This window comes from Triticum aestivum, chromosome 6A (genome assembly GCF_018294505.1).
Source record: "Triticum aestivum cultivar Chinese Spring chromosome 6A, IWGSC CS RefSeq v2.1, whole genome shotgun sequence".
Lineage (NCBI taxonomy): Eukaryota > Viridiplantae > Streptophyta > Magnoliopsida > Poales > Poaceae > Triticum > Triticum aestivum.
Genome location: NC_057809.1, coordinates 24,475,608 through 24,497,079, shown reverse-complemented (window position 1 = coordinate 24,497,079; position 21,472 = coordinate 24,475,608). Strand labels below are relative to the sequence as shown.

At 44.8% G+C, this 21,472-nt stretch overlaps 2 non-coding genes across 2 annotated transcripts; both read left to right on the top strand.

Annotated features, from left to right (window-relative positions):
- Nucleotides 1-523: 523 nt before the first annotated feature.
- LOC123132879 (small nucleolar RNA U3) lies at nucleotides 524-746 on the top strand. Its single transcript, XR_006465104.1, has one exon. It is a non-coding gene; the product is annotated as a small nucleolar RNA U3 (small nucleolar RNA).
- Nucleotides 747-2,194: 1,448 nt separating this feature from the next.
- LOC123132878 (small nucleolar RNA U3) lies at nucleotides 2,195-2,418 on the top strand. The gene has a single exon (XR_006465103.1). It is a non-coding gene; the product is annotated as a small nucleolar RNA U3 (small nucleolar RNA).
- Nucleotides 2,419-21,472: the final 19,054 nt, after the last annotated feature.

The following is a 21,472-nucleotide window of genomic DNA, read 5'->3' as shown; positions in this document are numbered from 1 at the left end:
CGTAGGGGACGACGTGAGCGTCGCCGAATGAAAGTTGCAGAAAGTAGTTTTCCCGCTGTACTACATTTGAAATAGCTGGGTCAGTAAATGCAACAAATGTAAGTACTTTAACAAACTAGTGTATGTTCTGCCTGTCATGTTTCAGAGTTACAACACGCCCGTTTTTCTCTCAGTTTTGTTCTTGTATTTTTGTTTTCCTCTTCTCTCTAGCTTGGCATAAATATATCTGCTACTTTTGTGATGGCCGACTGTAATTTCATTTCGCATAAAAGCTAAAGAAAACAAAAAGGGTATGCATTAAAAGTAGTTCAAAATCTGCACAGCTAAACGTTTCTCTGATGGGCTGGGCTTTGGTCATTCGCGTGCCCAGCTACATTGGCCAAGGACCCTTCTTCGATGCTCTGCTCTCTGCTCGAGGAAGCGCAGCACTGCATGCCTGCATGCCTGCTTTCTAATTAGTCCCACCTCGCTAGCTTAGACGACGCTAGAGTGGTTTATAAGGCGTGACGCTGCTTGATGTAACACGACCTTACTTGAACAGGATCTGTTCTATAGGCTCGTACCGCTGCATCCTTCACCAATAAGGAGGCAAGCACTTCAGTCTGGTTGATGCATTCTCACCTCTGGGCCAGAGCGTGATTAACGGCTAGGATCACCTGATGGGTGCCATCTGACGGCTGTAGAGGATCGTTCCTGCCTGGTGGCTCACACTAGTGCAGGGTGGCTCAGAGGTTGTCTGACAGACTCCTCAATTCTTTTTTTTTCTCCAGCTCTTTTTGGCTGTAGAGCTAGGATCTGGCGATTAGATTCAGTTGTTGTTAATCCAGAATAAATTCAATTGTTCTTCCATGTGTGCAAGCTAATACAGAATATGAAGGCTGGGGCTGCAGTAAATCTAGAATAAATTCAGTTGTTGTTCCATGTGCACAGGCTAATACAGAATATTAAGGATGGGCTGCAGTAATCATTTGAAGATGTGATTACTCATGTCCTGGTAACCCAGATGCTCCAGCAGTGATGATGTTCATAAAAATAAAATTAGTGCTTCCTTAGTTTGAAATATTACCAAAAATAGGTTGGAAGACTTTGCAAACTGACAACTGAAACAGAGATGATCCTTTCGTTTTCTGCAGTAGAAACTGTAATACTGATGCACATTTGCTTGCGCAGTTCGGTCTGAAGGCGTCCGTGCCTCTCACCGTTTGGGCAGATGTTGCTGGTGTGGTGAGTAGCAAGATTGCTAGGAACAAGTCTGAGCGGAATAGACCTTACTCCGTTCAAAAAGCAAAATAAAAAACTGTCTGAAGACCACACATGACACCGTGGTAAGATGGCAGAAAGAAGTTCTTCCTTTGCAACATGGTGCTTTTTATTCAGTCTGTCTCTCAGTAGCAGCCAGATAAAGAAGGTTGACTGGAACTCTGCACCTTTGATTCTGAGAAGGAACTCTGCTCATTGCCTTTGAGAAAACAGTAGGTGGTTTGCCTACTGCAAGTATGCTCAGTAAGGAAAATGCTGTGGAATTCAGAACAGGACTTTCTTTTGCTTGTGGAAGACTGAGTTCAGCTTTTCATTCAACACTTTCATGCATCCGTTACCAGAAGCTTCAGGAGGCAAGAGTGCTAATTGCTTGCTTAAGAATGCCAGGGCCTAATTAGGACAATTGCGCTTCAAATATGGAGACTGATTTCAGCAGGCCAAGTGACAGCCTCCCAGGCCAAAACCAAATAGCATAGGGCTGTGCTACTCAGTCGATAGATTTTTCTTCTGTATGTGACGTTCCGTTGTCGCCGCCTTCTTCTTCTCTCCAATCTGGCACTATGTCTGTTACTTTGGTAATGGCCGACTGTAATTTAATTTTGTATAAAAGGTAAAGGTAACAAAAACCAGGCGTCATAAAAAAAAGTTACAGTAAGCATTGTTCGAAATTGTGCATTAAAAGTACGGACTCTGCAGCATTTGCCAGATATTTAAACTAGATCGAAATCTTCACAGGCTCACAGCTGAATGTTTCTCTGATGGATGGGCCGGGCTTTGCTCATTCTCGTGCCAAACTACATGGGCCACGGACCCTTCTTTCAAGCTCTGCCTGAGGAGGCGCTGCTGCATGTGCCTACTCTACTTAATTAGTCCCACCTCGCTAGTTTATACGACAACGGGGTGGTTTATAAGGCGTGGCACAGCTGAAGGAAGCACGACCTTACTTGAACAGGATCTGTTCTATAGGCTCGTACCGCTGCATCCTTTACCAATAAGGAGGCAAGCACTTCAGTCTGGTTGATGCATTCTAACCTCTGGTCCAGAGCGTGATTAACGGCCCGGGTTTTATCCTGATGGGATCAATCCAACGGCTGTAGAGGATCGTTCCTGAATTGGCTCATGCCTCTCCAGGGTGGCCTAGTGGTTGTCTGACAGACTCCACAAATCTTTTTTACTTTCTTTTCTTTTCAGCTGGCGATTAGATTCAGTTATTGTTCCACATGTACATAGTAAAATACAGAATAGATTCAGTTAGTATTCAAGTACCCAATGTAGCATCAAGTTCAGGGTGCAAATCTATGGATTAATCATCTGAATTATCTAACTTTTAGGTATCTATGAAAGGCTGGGCTGCACGCTGCACTAATCCTTTGAAAATGTGGTCACTCATGTCTTGGTAACCCAGATGCCCCAACAGTGATGATGTTCATAAAAGAAGATTAGCTTCAGAGTTTGAAATACTATCAAAAAAAATCAAATCCCAGATTAATGCCAGGGCATAACTAGGAGGTCTTTGCAAACTGACAACTGAAACAGAGGTGATCCTTTGCTTCAACTGACCCTAGATGTCTCAGACTTCATTTTCTACAGTAGAAACTGTAATACTGCTGCACATTTGCTTCCGCAGCTCGGTCTGCAGGCGTTTGAGCAGATGTTGCCCCTGACTGTGTTGCTGGTGTGGTGACTAGCGAGATTGCTAGGAGCCAAAGTCTGAGTGGAATCGATCTTATTCCTTTCCAAAATAAAAAATAAATTAAAAAAAAGGTTGAATGGAACTCTGCACCTTTGATTTTGAGAAGGAACTCTGCCCATTGCCTTTGAGAAAACAGTAGGCGGTTTGCCTACTGCAAGTGTGCCCACTAAGGAAAACGCTCCCTTGTTGATCCGGCTATGGAATTCAGGACAAGACTTTATTTTGCTTGTGTAAGAGTGGGTTCAGCTTTTCTTTCAACATTTTCATGCATCTGTACCAGAAGCTCCAGGATGCAAGGGTCAGCGTTGCTCTCTAAAAAAAAGGCTTGTTGATGGCTAATTGCTTGCTTAAGAATGCCAGGGCCTAATTAGGACAAATGCGCTTCAAATATGTAGAGACTGATTTCAGCAGGCCAAGTGACATATATCATGTCATCGTATACCCTATCTAGAAAAAGATTGTACATAAACTGAAAACAAGCCACGTAGATGCACCAAACAAAACAATTAAATGCCTGGATCCAAGGAAACTCATCCATGCATTGGTTATATGTTTGAACCAATTATATACACCGGTTTGAACCAGGGATTTCATCCATACAATGACAGAAAAACGACCTCGGCCTCCCATTGTCCGTCCACCGGCTCAGGAAAATCGATCTTCAACACTTAGTGGACAAAGCCAAAGGGAAGTTGGTACCTTGGCAGGGCCGGTTCATCACGGCGGCTGGGCGAGCCAAGTTGGTCCCGCCGAGTTGGTTCATCACGGTGTCAGGAATCTGACCTTGGGCAACGCCAATGACTTTAGTCCTACCTCGGATATGGGAGGAGGCTAGGACCTCCTTATAAGGGAGAGTTCCACACTCCCTTCAGGCCGGTCTTTTGGGATGTAGTGGGCTCTCCGCTTGTAGTGGAGTGTCTGATGCGCACTGGAAACGTCCGAACATATGCCGATGGGCCGGGGTTGCTAACAAGTGGTATCAGAGTTGGGCCCCACGCCACCCTAAGGGGGCTTTCTCTAGGGGGGCGGGGTGTCAGGAACCTGACCTTGGGCAACACCGGTGACTTTAGTCCCACCTCGGATATGGGAGGAGGCTAGGACCTCCTTATAAGGGAGAGTGCCACACTCCCTTCAGGCCAGTCTTTTGGGATGTAGTGGGCTCTCCGCTTATAGTGGAGTGTCCGATGCGCACCGAAAACATCCGAACATATGCCGATGGACCGGGAGCTAGGCCTGGGTTTCTAACAAGATCTTCAACACTTAGTGGACAAAGCTGCAGGGAAGTTGGTACCTTGGCAGGCCGGTTCATCACGGCGGCTGGGCGAGCCGAGTTGGTTAGATCAGTGACCACATCCCAGACCACTTTCCATGCCACACCGATTAAACTCCCTGAGAGTACTTTGTGCAATCTCAATAAGCTTGAGAGGGCCTTCCTTTGGGAGGGAGCTGAGAAGGTCTTTGGTGGGCAATGCAAGGTCAACCGGAAGGCCGTGTGCAGACCAAAGAGCCTGGGCGGTTTGGGAGTCCTCGACCTTCACTTATATGCGGGAGCTTTGCGCCTAAGATGGCTATGGTACGAATGGAAGGAACCCGATAGACCTTGGGTGGGCATGGGAAACCCATGCGACTCCACGGATAGAGAGCTCTTTTATGAGGCGACAACTATCACCGTGGGGGGACGGTCGGACGACACATTTTTGGCACTCCCCATGGCTAGAAGGATAGAAGCCCAAGGACATCGCCCCGCTCGTGTTCGCGAGCTCATCCAACAAGAACAAATCTGTAAAGGAGGCCACGCAGGATCAAAATTTGGTACACTGGATTAACATGGAGGATGGGCCTTCGGTTTACCATATTGCACCGTTCTGCACGCTTTGGGAGAAGCTTAGCCAGGTTGAACTTCGGGATGACCTAGCCGATGACTTCAAGTGGAACCTCACAACCAATGGCACATACTCGTCCGCCTCGTACTACATGGCGCAATTTGAAGGGGCGGTGGCAACCAACATGAAGAAAGTGGTATGGGGAAACTGCCCCCCCCCCCTCCAAGTGCAAGTTTTTCGTGTGGCTCATCAACGAGAACATGATTTGGAAGGCGGACCGACTACAGCGGCGATGGTAGCCAAATTATAATTTATGCCAACTCTGCAAGAGGGAGCCAGAGACGGTGGCACATATTATGTTTCAGTGTAGGTTCTCCATGTGCATTTGGAATGTGGTGAGATGTTGGCTTGACACACCGGAGCTTGACACCGCCGACTGGGCTGGAATCTCTTCGGTCCATGAGTGCTGGACTAGAACGGCCCTTAGTCGCGGACACCGGAGGAAGGCGACCTCTTTGCTTATAATGCTAGTCTCTTGGGAGGTTTGGAAAGAGAGAAACACGAGGGTGTTCGAGAAGAAATCCTCAATGTCTACCATGGTGCTAGAGGGCATCAAGGTGGAGGCCAGAAATTGGGTTTTGGCCGGGGCTAAACACTTAGGATTCTTAATGCCGCGAGAGCAGTCCTTTTTGTTTTCACATTTGTTGAGGAGTAGTGGCCCTCATTGAGACTTTGTTTTATACTCCTTCTTTCTTAACGAGATGAAGCAAAGCTTTTGCCTCTGTTTCAAAAAATAAATAAATACAGGAACAAAATTGCAATGACATTTCTTGGAGAGCTAAACCCTTTTCTTTTCTTTGGATAGTAGAGGAGAAAACTTTGCATCAATCTTTTTTGTTGTTGCAAAGAGCCTCAATCTACCACTCCCTTTGTCCTAAAATAAATGCCTTTTTTGGCGGGAACTAAAATAAGTGTCTCAACTTTAGTAGAAGGGAGTATTAAGTAAGAGACTGTCACAAACATAAGAAACAACAACAAGGTTGTGACAAAAATAAAAAGACTACTCTCCTGGCCGCCCCAGCCCGATAGACCACTCTCCACAACATCTCTCATTTGACTCCAATCGCTCGAGTGAAGGTAAAAAACGAAAAACCTGACCAAGATTTTTTTTTTGAGGGAAGACAATCATTGCTAGCTTTATTGAAATTCAAATAATAATTACATAATTTGAGATCACTCAAGTAGGAAGTTTGGAGGATCATCGTTCCAATAATTAGAAATCTTTTTAAAAAAATTAAACTTTGCTAGCTCATGAGCCACTACATTAACTCTTCTAATATAATGCTTAAACTTGACCTTCCTAATTAATTTTGCAACATCAAGAGACTTAGTATAGATAACTGCCGCCGAATCCCGCCACTGAGACCGACCATTGCAAAAACCCTGACCAAGACCTGACCATGTTCCAAGTGCTAATAGTGTAGGGGCACTTCAAAAGGGGGGCCCTTTGGAAATGACCAATAGAGGCCGGGCTCGGAAATATCATGCTTTCATAGCGCAAAAAAACCCTGATATAGAAATAAATGCATAGCATGTTCGAGAAAATGTTTTATAACAATATACTTTCATATGGCATAGGGAAAAAAGACAAATACGTACATGAAAATTGTCCAATTTTTGTTGTTGTTATAGGCCAGGAATTTTTTTTGCACAACATGCAAATCATAATATTTTGAACGAAAATTTACTGACCCGCCGCAAATATGTACAACTTTTGACAGGATTATTTTAATTTTTTAAAACCTGAAAATATCATTTTCGAATTATTTTTTTGCAAAAAATCCTCCAAAACACCGTATATGGATTTTTTTAATTAGTTACAACAAGTCAAAAATAGTTCAGAAGTTTTTTTAGCATAAACTTCACTTTCTTTTGCACTAGTATATAAATTTTCACGTATAAAAATCCAGCCTTGACTTCAGGGCAAATTTTTTATTTGCTATTATAGCTCACTATTCACACTATTTTGGCCAAATTTTTGTCTTTTCTTCAAAAGAGGTCAAAGTTTTGTCGCCGTGCTTCCTCCCCCGTCTCTTCTTCCTCACCGCCTTCTCCTCCCCAGCCCCAAGGGCAGGGACGAGCTTGGGCAGCCTTGGCCTCAGGGTTTCGTCGTGCAGCAGGTTGGCGGCCTGGAGGTCGAGGGTGGAGAGGACCGGGCGGAGGTTGCGCATCACGCCGTCGACCGGGAGGCGGAACCGGTTTTGCTGCGGGTCCACTTCGGTGGCGGTCACCGTCTTCTCGTCGATGAAGTGCACGGGCAGGTTAACGGACATGGATTTTTAGAGCCCTTGCACCCAGGCTCTGCTATCTAACTCTTCAATATCGCTTTAAGATCCGTGTGACACAACTAACTTTTTATATAAATTTTTTTCTTTTTTGTTTCTCTCACATAGAACATATTTTGAAGTTCAAACCTATGCAGCGTGGCAAAGCTTTCTAACTAGAATCTAGGATAAATCTTTCAGAATTTTTTGTCCAACATAAATACTAAAAATATGATTTTTTAATCAAACAATACGTATTTTGTACATTTATATTTGACAAGAAAATCTAAAATATTTATCCTAGATTCTATTTAAAAAGCTTTGCCACACTACATAGGTTTGAACTTCAAGATATGTTTCATGTGGAAGAAACAAAAAAGAAAAATGTATTTGCATGAATCTTAAAACAGAAAATGAATGACTAGATAAAAAGGACCTGGTGCATGTGCTCTAATATATATTTTCGGCGGGTTAACACGGAGCCTCAGGTAGGGGAGCAGGCGCGCGTATCCACCGCGGGTCCGCGGCTCGGCTCTCTCCTTGTCCTTGGGAGAGGAGACGGCCAGCGGCACGGCCTCGATGGGCTCGTCGGCCAGGTGTGGTGGCACCATCAGAGCGCCCGCAAGCGTCCGCTTGCAGCCTGCGTAGCTCGGCGCCTTCCTAGGAGGAAGGGCATGCCTCGTTCCGGCCACGGAGCACATCGTGAATTTGTTCGTCCTGTGTCGCGGCAAACGGGTTATGTCGTCGTTGGTACGTGGTTGACCAGGCGCCGGCGTCCCCGTATATATGTATTCATCCACTTTAGCTATTCCCTTCGTCCGAAAATACTTGTCCTCGAAATGGTTGTATCTAGACTTATTTTAATTATAGATATATCCATTTTATCCATTTCTAGGACAAGTATTTCCGGACAAAGGGAGTACATTTTAGTCAGCTGAAATATCACTTTTGGATCAGTCAATTTTGTGACCATTGATTTTTCTCTGACATTCGTGCTGCGTTTTTTTTCCTGACCTATGTTGTTTGTTGTGTGGGTTTCTTTTTTTGTCTGGCCCCTTATTTGAGCCAGTCGATTTCCTTCTGAGCCAGAGCCCATCAATTGTGCGTACCAGCCCTCCTCTCTCCCTCTTCGTTTTTTAAATATCTTTTTATTTTTATGTGCTCTTACTTTTGTTTTTTTGTTTCTCTTTGTTAGTTGGTTTTTTTTATTTTCTTGATATTTTCTGGGATGTTGGGTGAATGTAATGTACACACTTAAATAATTTGCAATATGTGCGAAAATTGCGCTACTATATAATTATTGTTTGCCTACTAAATTAGTGTAATTTAAGAGCGAAGTTGTGTGCAAGTTTTGCAAACTTTTATTTTTATTTTTAATAGGTAATAGTAATGCTACTAATTCATTCTTCCTTATTTTAATTAATTAATTTGTTTTTGTTTTTCTTAAAGAGTAAAATTAATGACACAAATTTATTCTTTCTTAAAAAAACTTATTATTTTGATTTTGTTTTAGTTCTAGTTTCTTCCTTAGAAACCTCGTTGTTTTGATTTTGTTCTAGTTTCTATGCCATTTTATTTTTTCTTAAAGAGTAATACGTAAGCCACTAATTCATTCTTTCTTGAAAACTTTGGTATTTCAGTTTTTTAGTATTATTTTATTTCCTTATCCTTTAATGATAAGACCAACGCCACAAATTCATTGCTTCTCGGGAAACTTCCTTTTTGTGAAAATTACACTATTATATTCTTATTCCTGCATATTTTAAAAATGCGCAACTTCTGTGCAAATTGTTCGCTAAATATTTTATTATTTGTTTTATTATTTTCAGTTCCTTTTGTCTTAATGGGAAATCAATGACACTAATTCATTGTTTCTTACAAAAAAATCACTATTTTAATTTGGTTTAAGTTTTTATTTCATTTTCTTTATTCTTTAAGGGTAATACCAATACCTACTCATTCCTACTTTGGATTTTTTTTTGTGAATTTTCACTATTTGTGCTTATTCCTGCATATTAGAAAAAAAGCGCATTTTCTATTCAAGCCTTGTGCAAATTTTGTCATTGTTGTTTTTTTACTTTTCTTTCTTCTTAAAAGGTAGTACCCATACCACTAATTCATTATTTTGATCTGGAGAAGTAGAGACACCATGGATCAAATATCAATGCCACTAATTCGTTCTTTCTTTAGAAAATTTTCTTTTTGGGAAAAAGTTCACTATTATGTGCTTATTCTTGCTTATTATAACAAAGCGCAATTTATGTGCAGATTATATGCAAATTTTGTCACAGTATACTTTTAGTTTTTTGTATCATTTTCTTTCCTATTTTAGGGTATTTTTGCTTCCCTTTTTTTTCTGTTTGTTTCTATGGGTTTTTCTTTTTCCCTCTTTCTTTCCTTTATTGGTTATTTTTGTTTTTTGTGGGTTTTTGGCTGAGTGTAATTATATACAAACAAATAGAATATAATATGTGCCAAAAATTCATGATTATATGCACACTAAAAATGCACAACTTTTGTGCAAATTGTTTACAGATTATTTCATTATTTGTTTTATTATTTTCAGTACCTTTCTTCTTAACAATAAACCAATGACACTAATTCATTGTTTCTTAGAAAACTTCACTATTGTAATTTTGTTTAAGTTTTTATTTTATTTTCTTTATTTCTTAAGGGTAATACCAATACCTCTAATTCATTCCTACTTAGGAATTTTTTTGTGAAATTTCACCATTTGTGCTTATTCTTGCGTATTATAAAAAAGTGCAATTTCTATTCAAACTGTGTACAAATTTTATCATTATTGTTTTTTTACTTTTCTTTCTTCTTAAACGGTAATACCGATATTCATTATTTTGATCCGGAGAAGTAGAGACACCGTCGATCAAATGCCAATGCCACTAATTTATTATTTATTATTTTGTTTTAGTTTTCATTTTATTTTATTTGTAAAGGTAATACCGATGTTACAATCCATTACTTTTTAGTAAACACTATTTTTCGCGGAAATCTCACTAGTGTATGCTTATTTTTCATCATAATAATACATTTTGGGGCTTCTTTGATTCAAAGGAATTTTATAGGATTTCTGGAGGATTGAAATCCTTAGGATTTTTTTCCTATGTTGGTCCTTTGATTCATAGGATTGGATCCCATAGGAATTTTTCCTATGGAATCTTTTGTACTACATTTCATAGGAAATTTAACATCCAATCCAACCTCTTTTTACAATTCCTTTGTTTTTCCCGTGACATCAAACAATCACTGCTAATTCTATAGGATTCAAATGGGCATTGCCACTCCAACCCTACGCTTTTCCTATTCCTACGTTTTCAAAATCCTATGAATCAAAGAGGCCCTTGATATATTCCTATGCATATATGTATTGTATGCATCTATAAAACTAAATATACATGTGTGAGATTGCAAATATAAAATAAATAATTCATTCCTTCTTACAAAATTTCTTTTTTGCATAAATTGCACTCCTATATGCTTATTTTTGCATATCGTACAAATGTGCAATTTTTTTTGCAAGTTGTCTGCATTTTTGTTTGTTTTCTCTATTTTTGTTTTTGTTTATCAACGGGCCATTGTTTTGCATTGGCCCATGAAGTCTTGTGAGCCTTTGTTGGTTTTATATGCAGAAAGACTTAAGGTGTGCTATAACACTAAAATTGGCTGACCACAATTTTGGTTCAGTCGATTGGTTAGGAATCGACTGGCCCATTTCCCAAAATCAGGTGATTGACCAGTAGCCGGTCCCCTATCCATCAGCCTATGGTACTGTCCGACTCGAATGCCAGAGATTTATATTCGTGCAGGAGTCCAGTTGGTAATCCAGTCCAAAACCGACTACTTGTGCTTCCCCTCTCCGTCCGGACGCACACATGCGCTTGGAAGGCATATCGTTTCCCATCTCTAATTCGGCCTGGAAGAGACTTGAAAGAACTTTTGCTGCTGATTCCTGAGTTTATATTAGCTACTATATATAGCAAAACGGCCCACGCGTTTGTAACGCTCCGAGACCGATGTGCCACGTGTCTTCCCGTTATTCGCCGTCGTTGCCATGTCATTTGCTTGCGTGTTGCATCTTATCATGTCATCATGTGCATTGCATCTTCATGTTTTCAAAACTTGCATCCATCCCGGCCTCCTCGTTTTCTCCGTTGTCCGTTCTGAGTCTAGACACACTTGCACGCGTCCGCGGCATGTCCGAAATATTATTTTATAAGTGGCCGGAAAATGTTCTCGGATTGGGTTGAAATTTGGTGTGCGGTCTTATTATAGTATAGACAGACCGCCTGTCAAGTTTCATCGCAATCGGAGTTCGTTTGACGCCCCAACGGGTAAATATAGCGGCAATAGTAGCCGGTCTAACGTCGGACGTTTTCGGTCTCCGGAGACAGTCGCCGGGTCTCTCTCTCTCTTCTCTTCTCTCAGCACAACCCGCTCTCCACAGTCCACTTCCACTCTTGCAGCCCACCTAAACCCCCCTCTGTTTCGGACCGTCAGATCGCGATTGGAGGCTCCGAAACGCTCCTAAAACCCCCCTAAATCCCCTAACCCTAGCTCTTTTGGCTATATATGGACACCCCCTTGTCCATTTCAGGCAACCTAGCCTCCCCCTACCCTCAGCCGCCACCTCCCACCTCATTTTCAGCGCCGGCCGCCCCTTCTCCGCCACTTGTCGCGCCCCCATCGGCCAGCCCGCCGCCGGCGACGCGCGCAGCCAAGCAGGCGCTGCCACGTCGCGCCTAGCGCCTCCACCAGCCCCACGGCCCGCCTGGCCCAACCGAGGCCCGCCTGGGCTAGAGCCCCTTCGCTCGCAGCCACCAAGGCTGGTCCTCCTCGATCCCACCTGGATCGGGAGGGAGCCGGAGCGCTACTCTTCCCCGCCGCCCAGCGCCACCGCCAGCCTCCCCGCGCCGCCTCGCGCTTCATCGCCTTCTTCCGGTCACCAGTGCTGCCGCCGGCGACCTCCACCTGGGGAATTTAGCGCCGCCGTCTCGTCTTGGCCAGATCCGGCCCCGGGGAGCCGAGCCCCGCCGGATCCGGTGCTCCTTTGTCTCCCTGCCTTGCCGGAGGTCTTCCTACACCTCGCCGGAGTCCCATGCCTCGTGCTCGTCGCCTGAGTGGACGAGTCTCGCCGGATCGGCCGTCCTCGCGTCGAATGCGGCCTCCCCGTTGTCCTTGAGCCTCCTCCGCCCCGGATCCATGTGCCCTGCCGCCGACCTACTCATTTCTGGCGCCTCCTGTGCGCCCCGGCCTTCGCAGCCCTCGCCGGAGCTCCTTCACAGCGCCGCCGCCACCGGACGGGATCGGGAGGAGCCCGATCCATGTCGCCTCGTTGACCTTCCCCGTGGACCTCGCTGAGGCCCAGATCTGTCGGCCTCGTTTGGCCTTCCTCCTCCTTCGCGGGCCGGCCCAGCTTCCCGGCCAGCGCAGCGCCAAGCCCGGCCCATCTCTACCTCCAGATCCGCGCCTAGCGCCTCGTGGTCCAGGCCCATCTCCAGCGAGCCGCCGGCCGGCCTGCTTCCCTCCTTCTACCCGAACCGGGCCAGGCCCTGGGTGAGCCGCCCCAGCGCCCCCCCTCTCTATTTTTTTTCCTTCCTTGCTGTTGGGCTAAGCCAGATTCGGCCCGATATGTATTTTTTTTCGGGTCCTGCGAATTTGTCCATTATCCAGTGCATTGGCAGTTTTGCAGTATAGTCCCCCTAGTTCATGCATTTAATAACTCTTGAACCGTGCATCGGATTAAAACAATTTATATATGAAACTTGCTCAGAATTCTGTGTAGATTAATAATATGCCACTTTCATCCATGTTTAAAATGTTTAACATGATGTTTGCATTAAATTTGCTCTATGCCATGCTAAAATGATTTTATTCATATCTAAATAACCGTAACTCCGATTTTAATAAACTTTATATGTAAATGGGGTAGAATTTTGCCTAGTTTATCATGGTGGCATCACTTTGCATGTTAAACAACTCTAAAATTGTGTTTAGAACAGATCAGGACCAAACCTAATATTTGCACATGAGGATTTTTCGGAATTGTTGTTCGTTGCTTCCGGCCTCATTTAAACTTGCCTAGATTAGATAGTTTCAGCATGTTTCCCCTCTTGCCATGTTTAATAACATTTAATATTGTTGGGTACATAAACAAGAGAGAACTAAATAATTGATGTGGTGTTTTGTCAATATGCATCCCGGTGCATATTGAGCTCCACTTAATTTGTAGGATTGCTTGTGCATTTTGCCATGCCATGCCTCTTTAAACCGGACATGCATCATTCTTGTTTGCGCATCATGCCATGCCTATGTGGTGGTTGTTTACTATGTTGTGTGCTTCTTTTCCGGTGATTGCTTCTTCGGGTTGGTTCCGGTAACGTCGAGTTTGTGAGGACCCGTTCATCTTCGTCCGTTTGTCTCCTTCATGGACTCGTTCTTCTTCCTTGCGGGACTTCAGGCAAGATGATCATACCCTCGAAATCACTACTATCTTTGCTATGCTAGTTTGCTCGCTCTTTTGCTATGCCATTGCTACGATGCCTACTACTTGCTTGTCAGCCTCCCAAATTGCCATGTTCAGCCCCTAACCCTCCTATGTCCTAGCAAACCGTTGATTGGCTAGGTTACCGCTTTGCTCAGCCCCTCTTATAGCGTTGTTAGTTGCAGGTGAAGATTGAAGTTTGTTCCTTGTTGGAACATGGAGATGTTGTTCCTTGTTGGGACATGTTTACTTGTTGGGATATCACTATATATCTTATTTAATTAATGCATCTATATACTTGGTAAAGGTTGGAAGGCTCGGCCTTATGCCTGGTGTTTTGTTCCACTCTTGCCGCCCTAGTTTCCGTTATATCGGTGTTATGTTCCCGGATTTTGCGTCCCTTACGCGGTTGGGTATATGGGAACCCCTTGATAGTTCGCTTTGAATAAAACTCCTCCAGCAAGGCCCAACCTTGGTTTTACCATTTGCCACCTAGCCTCTTTTTCCCTTGGGTTAGGCCAGCCCAAGGGTCATCTTATTTTAACCCCCGGGCCAGTGCTTGTCTAAGTGTTGGCCCAACCCAGAGCACCGTGCATGGCCATCCCTTGGCAACTTGGGTTACGTCGGCTCCTGTACGCTTAGCTTATCCGGTGTGCCCTGAGAACGAGATATGTGCAGCTCCCATCGGGATGTCGGCGCATCGGGTGGTTTTGCTGGACTTGTTTTACCATTGTCGAGGATGTCTTGGAGTACCGGGATACCGAGTCTGATCGGAATGTCTCGGGAGGAGGTCTATTCCTTCGTTGACCATGAGAGCTTGTCGTGGGCTAAGTTGGGACACCCCTGCAGGGATTTGATCTTTCGAAAGCCGTGCCCGCGGTTATGGGCAGATGGGAATTTGTTAACGTCCGGTTGTAGAAAACCTAAAGTTGACCTTAATTAAAATGAATCAACTGCGTGTGTAACCGTGATGGTCTCTTTCCGGTGGAGTCCGGGAAGTGAACACGGTTGTTGGAGTTATGCTTGACGTAGGTAGTCCAGGATCACTTCTTGATCATACTTTATCGACCGTGCTTTGCCTTCTCTTCTCGCTCTCATTTGCGTATGTTAGCCACCATATATGCTAGTCGCTTGCTGCAGCTCCACCTCATACCTTTACCTTACCCATAAGCTTAAATAGTCTTGATCGCGAGGGTGCGAGATTGCTGAGTCCCTGTGGCTCACAGATACTTCCAAAACCAGCTTGCAGGTGCCGATGAGACCGTGCAGATGATGCTACCAAGCTCAGGAGGAGCTCGATGAAGATCTTGTCCTTATGTTGTTTCGTTCTAGTTGATCAGTAGTGGAGCCCAGTTGGGGTCGATCGGGGACCTTTGTCGCATTTGGGGTTCTTCTTTTATTTTGGTTCCGTAGTCGGACCATGAGTGTATTTGATTGATGTAATGTTTATTCATGTAATTGTGTGAAGTGGCGATTGTAAGCCAACTATATATCTTTTCCCCTTATTATATTACATGGGTTGTGCGAAGATTACCTCACTTGCGACATATGCCTTCAATGCGATTATGCCTCTAAGTCGTGCCTCGACACGTGGGAGATATAGTCGCATCGAGGGTGTTACAAGTTGGTAATCAGAGCCTTCCCCGACCTTAGGAGCCCCATTGCTTGATCGTTTTTAGCAGCCGAGTTGTGTCTAGAATAATGTTTTGAGTCCTTAGGAATTATATATCGGAGAGTTTAGGAATTATTTTTACTTCCCAGTCCCTTCGTCGCTCTGGTGAGGCATCCTGACGTAGAGTTTTGACTCTTCTCTTCTCAAATTTCACTAAAATTTTTTTTAGGATCACGCGAGTATCTTGGTTTTGTTCCGATGGCTTATGATGAGAATACTGTCTTGGTGCCTCCTGTCAGGGGTTTAGTGGAAGTGTCCCGGGGAGTTGAGCTCTGAGGTGTTGTCATCATAATTTTATCATTGCAATTCTTGAATACTTGAGATATGTTCGCGACATCGAAAATCTCCTTTATGCAGTTCGTTGGTGAGATAACCTCGACGCCACCCAGTACTGGGGCGGGAGTTCAAGAGTATCGCCATAACTTGTATAACGGATGCTTTTCGAAGGTTGAGATAGATGGTTTCCGAAGGTTTCTTGGTTATGTGTTGAAGGATGGATGCAGCTGGATGTAGGATTTGCTAGCTTGGGTGAGATATTATGCTTCCCCTATATCCTCAACACCTGATTGCATAACCGGAAAATTTCGGGAATTTCATAGGTGGGAATTCAAGTAGCTCTTAGGATTTCTTTCTGACAGATGTATGATATGAAATTGGGGTTCGACGTCTAGTGGTTCGCCTATTCACGGTCGATTTTACAGTGGTCGCGTTGTGTCTTAAAGAGTCCTTGGCTATGCTGACTCGGGGACGCTTCGTATGTCATGTGCACTGCCTTGTACATGATGGTGCTATACGATCGAGACCGTGTAGGTCCCACCACAAAAACTTCGGACGAAATCTCTATCATATGTTTGCTCCGGCTTATTCCGCAAGCCAATCCTTGGTTTTATTTTGAGTTGTGGTATTCGAGTTGCTTCGAAGTCAAATGTTGATTCCATACCTTTTCCTAAATGGTGTTCTCATACTCCGATGTGAATACCAATCCTTCTTGATCGTCAAGATTGTTTTTGTTAATTTTTTTCAACCGGTGTGTCTCTCCTCAAGTGGATCTGATCATTTCAACTTCCGCAAGATCAATTATCACTTCTTCTCAACGGTGTTTGTTTCATCCATCTCCAAGTTGCCTTTGTTTTTCCCGCCCACCCACCCTTTTTCGTCAAGGATTCGGATGTCTTAATCAAGTATCATTTTATTCATGTGAAGTCTCCCCATTCTTTTCTATCAATATTCTTATCCGGTGATTCTCATGAATATTCTAACGGAGCTTCAAATTTATCATTCTTTGTTCTTTTCTTCTCCGGTGGAACCAATTCAAGCTTTCGGTGTTGATCATACTCCTTTTCCGTATTTCAATGTTTTTTTCTCATGCCGGTGTAGTTCTTAATCGTTCACTTCTCGCTATTCAATTGTTTCGGGGTGCTCAAGATATCTCGAAGATTCTTGTTTCCACTCTGCATTCGTTCAAGCTCTTTCGAGGATGTTATATCATTCTAGCCATTTATTTCAACCGATGCAACCTCCCTTTTAAAATCATTTCAACGGTGTTTTTCTTTCGAGTGGGCCCTAACCCACAGGTCTTTTCCCAGGATCTTACCTGACTCTTCTTATTTCCCTGGAGTTATACTAAATTCCTTTTGAAGTTTGACGTAAGAATGAATTATCATCAGTCAAATGTCCTTCCCCAAGATCTTTCAAATTAATTTCATCGTTGATTCAACTCTTATATATTCTTCTTTATTCCGGAGTGCCTCAATAATTATTGGTGGTGTTTCTTGTCGTCATTCTCATCATTTGAAGACCGAAGAAGAGTTTCTCTTTAATCTTGCTCCATTCTCTTCAAGATTCATGGTGCTAGCTTGTTGCCATCCTCTCATAATTGTTTGACTGTGAGAATTCTTTTTACCCTTCCGGAGCAATTCGAGAGTATTCTCAGCTTGTTTATCCGGAGCCAATCATCTAAGAATTATCAACTCTAGATTTCAGCTCTCACCCTCCTAATTTTACCGGTGCTTCGTTCAAGTGATCTTTAATCAGTTCGTGATCTCTTCGTTCTCATGGATCTAAAGTCTCTCAAGCATCTTCGTTTATTTTGCTTAATTCTTCCCGGTGTGTGCTTTTTCTTCTCTTGGTTCATGCTTAATTCTTACGGTGGTTTCCTGAAGATTTCTCTTCCTTATCAATTATTTGTTGTTTTCAATCCTTCCGGTGGTTTGTTGAAGACCTTCTCAAATTGGCGCTATATCTCTCTTAATCTTTTCTACAAGAATAAGGAATATGCCAAATCCATGGTTTGTCATCAATTTAATTGATGAAGGACGAGCATAACATAATTCTTACTCTTGTTCTATCCAAGTGATTTAATTCCTTAGTCCGGAGGTGCATCATATCACATTCTTGGGTTCAAGTGCTCATCTTTCTTTCCCGGAGTTCCAACCTCTTGCAATTATATTATCACGGAGTTCTCTATCTAAATCATTGCGAGTCTTAAATCTTATTCTTTACATCATTCCGTTATTTTGGATCTTTCTTTTATTACCGGAGTTCTCCATGAAGGCTCTACATGATGGTTCATTAAGGGATTTAATTCATTCTCGAAGGGTTCATCAAGATTCTTTTCAGACGAGCTCAAGCCTTCTTCATCTTGCTATCCGGAGTGCAATTCTTTCTACCATATTATTGGGGGTGGTATTATGTCATTCTTGATAATTTGAGTTCATATTGTCACGATTCACATGTTGTTAAGAATGAGGTATTTTAAATCCATCAATCTCGTCATTGGAGTTATCTTGGGTTAATTTTCACCTAAAAACTTTCCCTGAGGATTGTTGTTATCTATGGTGCTTATAATGATCCAAGTTCTTCTTTTATCCTTCCGGTGAAATAATTTCTCGTCTCCTTGTTCATTTAAACCCAATCAATTCTTCTTCCCGTGAGTGGCAGGCTGTCATCTCTTAATTTGAGACATATTCCATAAGACCATATCAACCTATTCTTTTCGTTGGTGTTTTTTTTCCAACAACTCCGCTCAACCCTTCCCCTAAAGATGCCTTTCCAAACTCTTTTGTGGCAGAAGTTGGCATTTTGTCCTCATTTCTCCTATTTCAGTTATCTATCTTCTATTCTTTTGTTCCGGAGGTATTGTGATGTTCATCTTTTCAATCCATTATCTCGTTTTGTCAAAGATCATGATCTTTCCATGCCTGTACTTTTATTGGAGTGTTCTCTCCTCTTTTCAAGTATCCTCTCATCTCGTCGTGTTCAATTTCTTCCATTTACAAACGGAGTGCTGTCCAAATTATATCACTCTTATTCCTTCCCTATCTTGCTTAACCGGAGTATTGTGCCCCTTTGTTCAAGTTCTTGTCGCCTTATCAAGTCTTGCATCCCTTTCTCAACAGGAGTGTCGTGTTTTCATTTGAGCTCTCTCATCTTATCAAATTTTGACTCCCTTCTCAACCGGAGTGCGGTCTGAGATCTTTCTTACCCCTTGTTCCATCCATTCAATAGTTATGGAGGCAGTGTGTTGATTTCATCAAATATCTTCTCATCTTATCAAGACCTTATTCAATTCTTTTCTTTTCAACCGGAGTGCTGCCCGAATTTTTGATTTTCCCTTGGTCCCCTTCCTTAACCGGAGTGCTTTCTGGATATATCTTCCCTTCAACCTCAAGGTTTCGCAATCTTCCTTGTCCCTCTTTTCTAACGGAGTGTTTTCGACTTTGTTCATCTTCGTTGTATTCTTTCTTTCAATTTGTTCAACCTCTCAAGGTTCGTGGTTTCACTCGTTTGCCAAAGAAGCAATTTGTTTTACCTCTTCTCCTTCTCTTCCGTTTTCCCTCCGGTGCCATTCTAGATCTCGGGACGAGATCCTCTCGTAGTGGTGGAGTGTTGTAACGCCCCGAGACCGATGTGCCACATGTCTTCCCGTTATTCGCCGTCGTTGCCATGTCATTTGCTTGCGTGTTGCATCTTATCATGTCATCATGTGCATTGCATCTTCATGTTTTCAAAACTTGCATCCGTCCCGGCCTCCTCGTTCTCTCCGTTGTCCGTTCTGAGCCCAGACACACTTGCACGCGCCCGCGGCATGTCCGAAATATTATTTTATAAGTGGCCGGAAAATGTTCTCAGATTGGGTTGAAATTTGGTGTGCGGTCTTATTATAGTATAGACACACCGCCTGTCAAGTTTCATCGCAATCGGAGTTCGTTTGACGCCCCAACGGGTAAATATAGCGGCAATAGTAGCCGGTCTAACGTCGGACGTTTTCGGTCTCCGGAGACAGTCGCCGGGTCTCTCTCTCTCTTCTCTTCTCTCAGCACAACCCGCTCTCCACAGTCCACTTCCACTCTTGCAGCCCACCTAAACCCCCCCTCTGTTTCGGACCGTCAGATCGCGATCGGAGGCTCCGAAACGCTCCTAAAACCCCCCTAAATCCCCTAACCCTAGCTCTTTTGGCTATATATGGACACCCCCTTGTCCATTTCAGGCAACCTAGCCTCCCCCTACCCTCAGCCGCCACCTCCCACCTCATTTTCAGCGCCGGCCGCCCCTTCTCCGCCACTTGTCGCGCCCCCATCGGCCAGCCCGCCGCCGGCGACGCGCGCAGCCAAGCAGGCGCTGCCACGTCGCGCCTAGCGCCTCCACCAGCCCCACGGCCCGCCTGGCCCAACCGAGGCCCGCCCGGGCTAGAGCCCCTTCGCTCGCAGCCACCAAGGCTGGTCCTCCTCGATCCCACCTGGATCGGGAGGGAGCCGGAGCGCTACTCTTCCCCGCCGCCCAGCGCCACCGCCCGCCTCCCCGCGCCGCCTCACGCTTCGTCGCCTTCTTCCGGTCACCAGTGCTGCCGCCGGCGACCTCCACCTGGGGGATTTAGCGCCGCCGTCTCGTCTTGGCCAGATCCGGCCCCGGGGAGCCGAGCCCCGCCGGATCCGGTGCTCCTTTGTCTCCCTGCCTCGCCGGAGGTCTTCCTACACCTCGCCGGAGTCCCATGCCTCGTGCTCGTCGCCGGAGTGGACGAGTCTCGCCGGATCGGCCGTCCTCGCGTCGAATGCGGCCTCCCCGTCGTCCTTGAGCCTCCTCCGCCCCGGATCCATGTGCCCCGCCGCCGACCTACTCATTTCCGGCGCCTCCCGTGCGCCCCGGCCTTCGCAGCCCTCGCCGGAGCTCCTTCACAGCGCCGCCGCCGCCGGACGGGATCGGGAGGAGACCGATCCATGTCGCCTCGTTGACCTTCCCCGTGGACCTCGCTGAGGCCCAGATCTGTCGGCCTCGTTTGGCCTTCCTCCTCCTTCGCGGGCCGGCCCAGCTTCCCAGCCAGCGCAGCGCCAAGCCCGGCCCATCTCTACCTCCAGATCCGCGCCCAGCGCCTCGTGGTCCAGGCCCATCTCCAGCGAGCCGCCAGCCGGCCTGCTTCCCTCCTTCTACCCGAACCGGGCCAGGCCCTGGGTGAGCCGCCCCAGCGCCCCCCTCTCTATTTTTTTCCTTCCTTGCTGTTGGGCTAAGCCAGATTCGGCCCGATATGTATTTTTTCGGGTCCTGCGAATTTGTCCATTATCCAGTGCATTGGTAGTTTTGCAGTATAGTCCCCCTAGTTCATGCATTTAATAACTCTTGAACCGTGCATCGGATTAAAACAATTTATATATGAAACTTGCTCAGAATTCTGTGTAGATTAATAATATGCCACTTTCATCCATGTTTAAAATGTTTAACATGTTGTTTGCATTAAATTTGCTCTATGCCATGCTAAAATGATTTTATTCATATCTAAATAACCGTAACTCCGATTTTAATAAACTTTATGTTGGGGAACGCAGTAATTTCAAAAATTTTCCTACGCACACGCAAGATCATGGTGATGCACAGCAACGAGAGGGGAGAGTGTTGTCTACGTACCAACGCAGACCGACTGCGGAAGCGATCTCACAACGTAGAGGAAGTAGTCGTACGTCTTCTTTCCGATCCGACCGATCCAAGTACCGTTACTCCGGCACCTCCGAGTTCTTAGCACACGTTCAGCTCGATGACGTTCCTCGGGCTCCGATCCAGCAAAGCGTCGAGGAAGAGTTCCGTCAGCACGACGGCGTGGTGACGATCTTGATGTACTACCGACGCAGGGCTTCGCCTAAGCACTGTAACGGTATGATCGAGGTGGAATTTGGTGGCAGGGGGCAGCGCACACGGCTAAGGAACGATCTC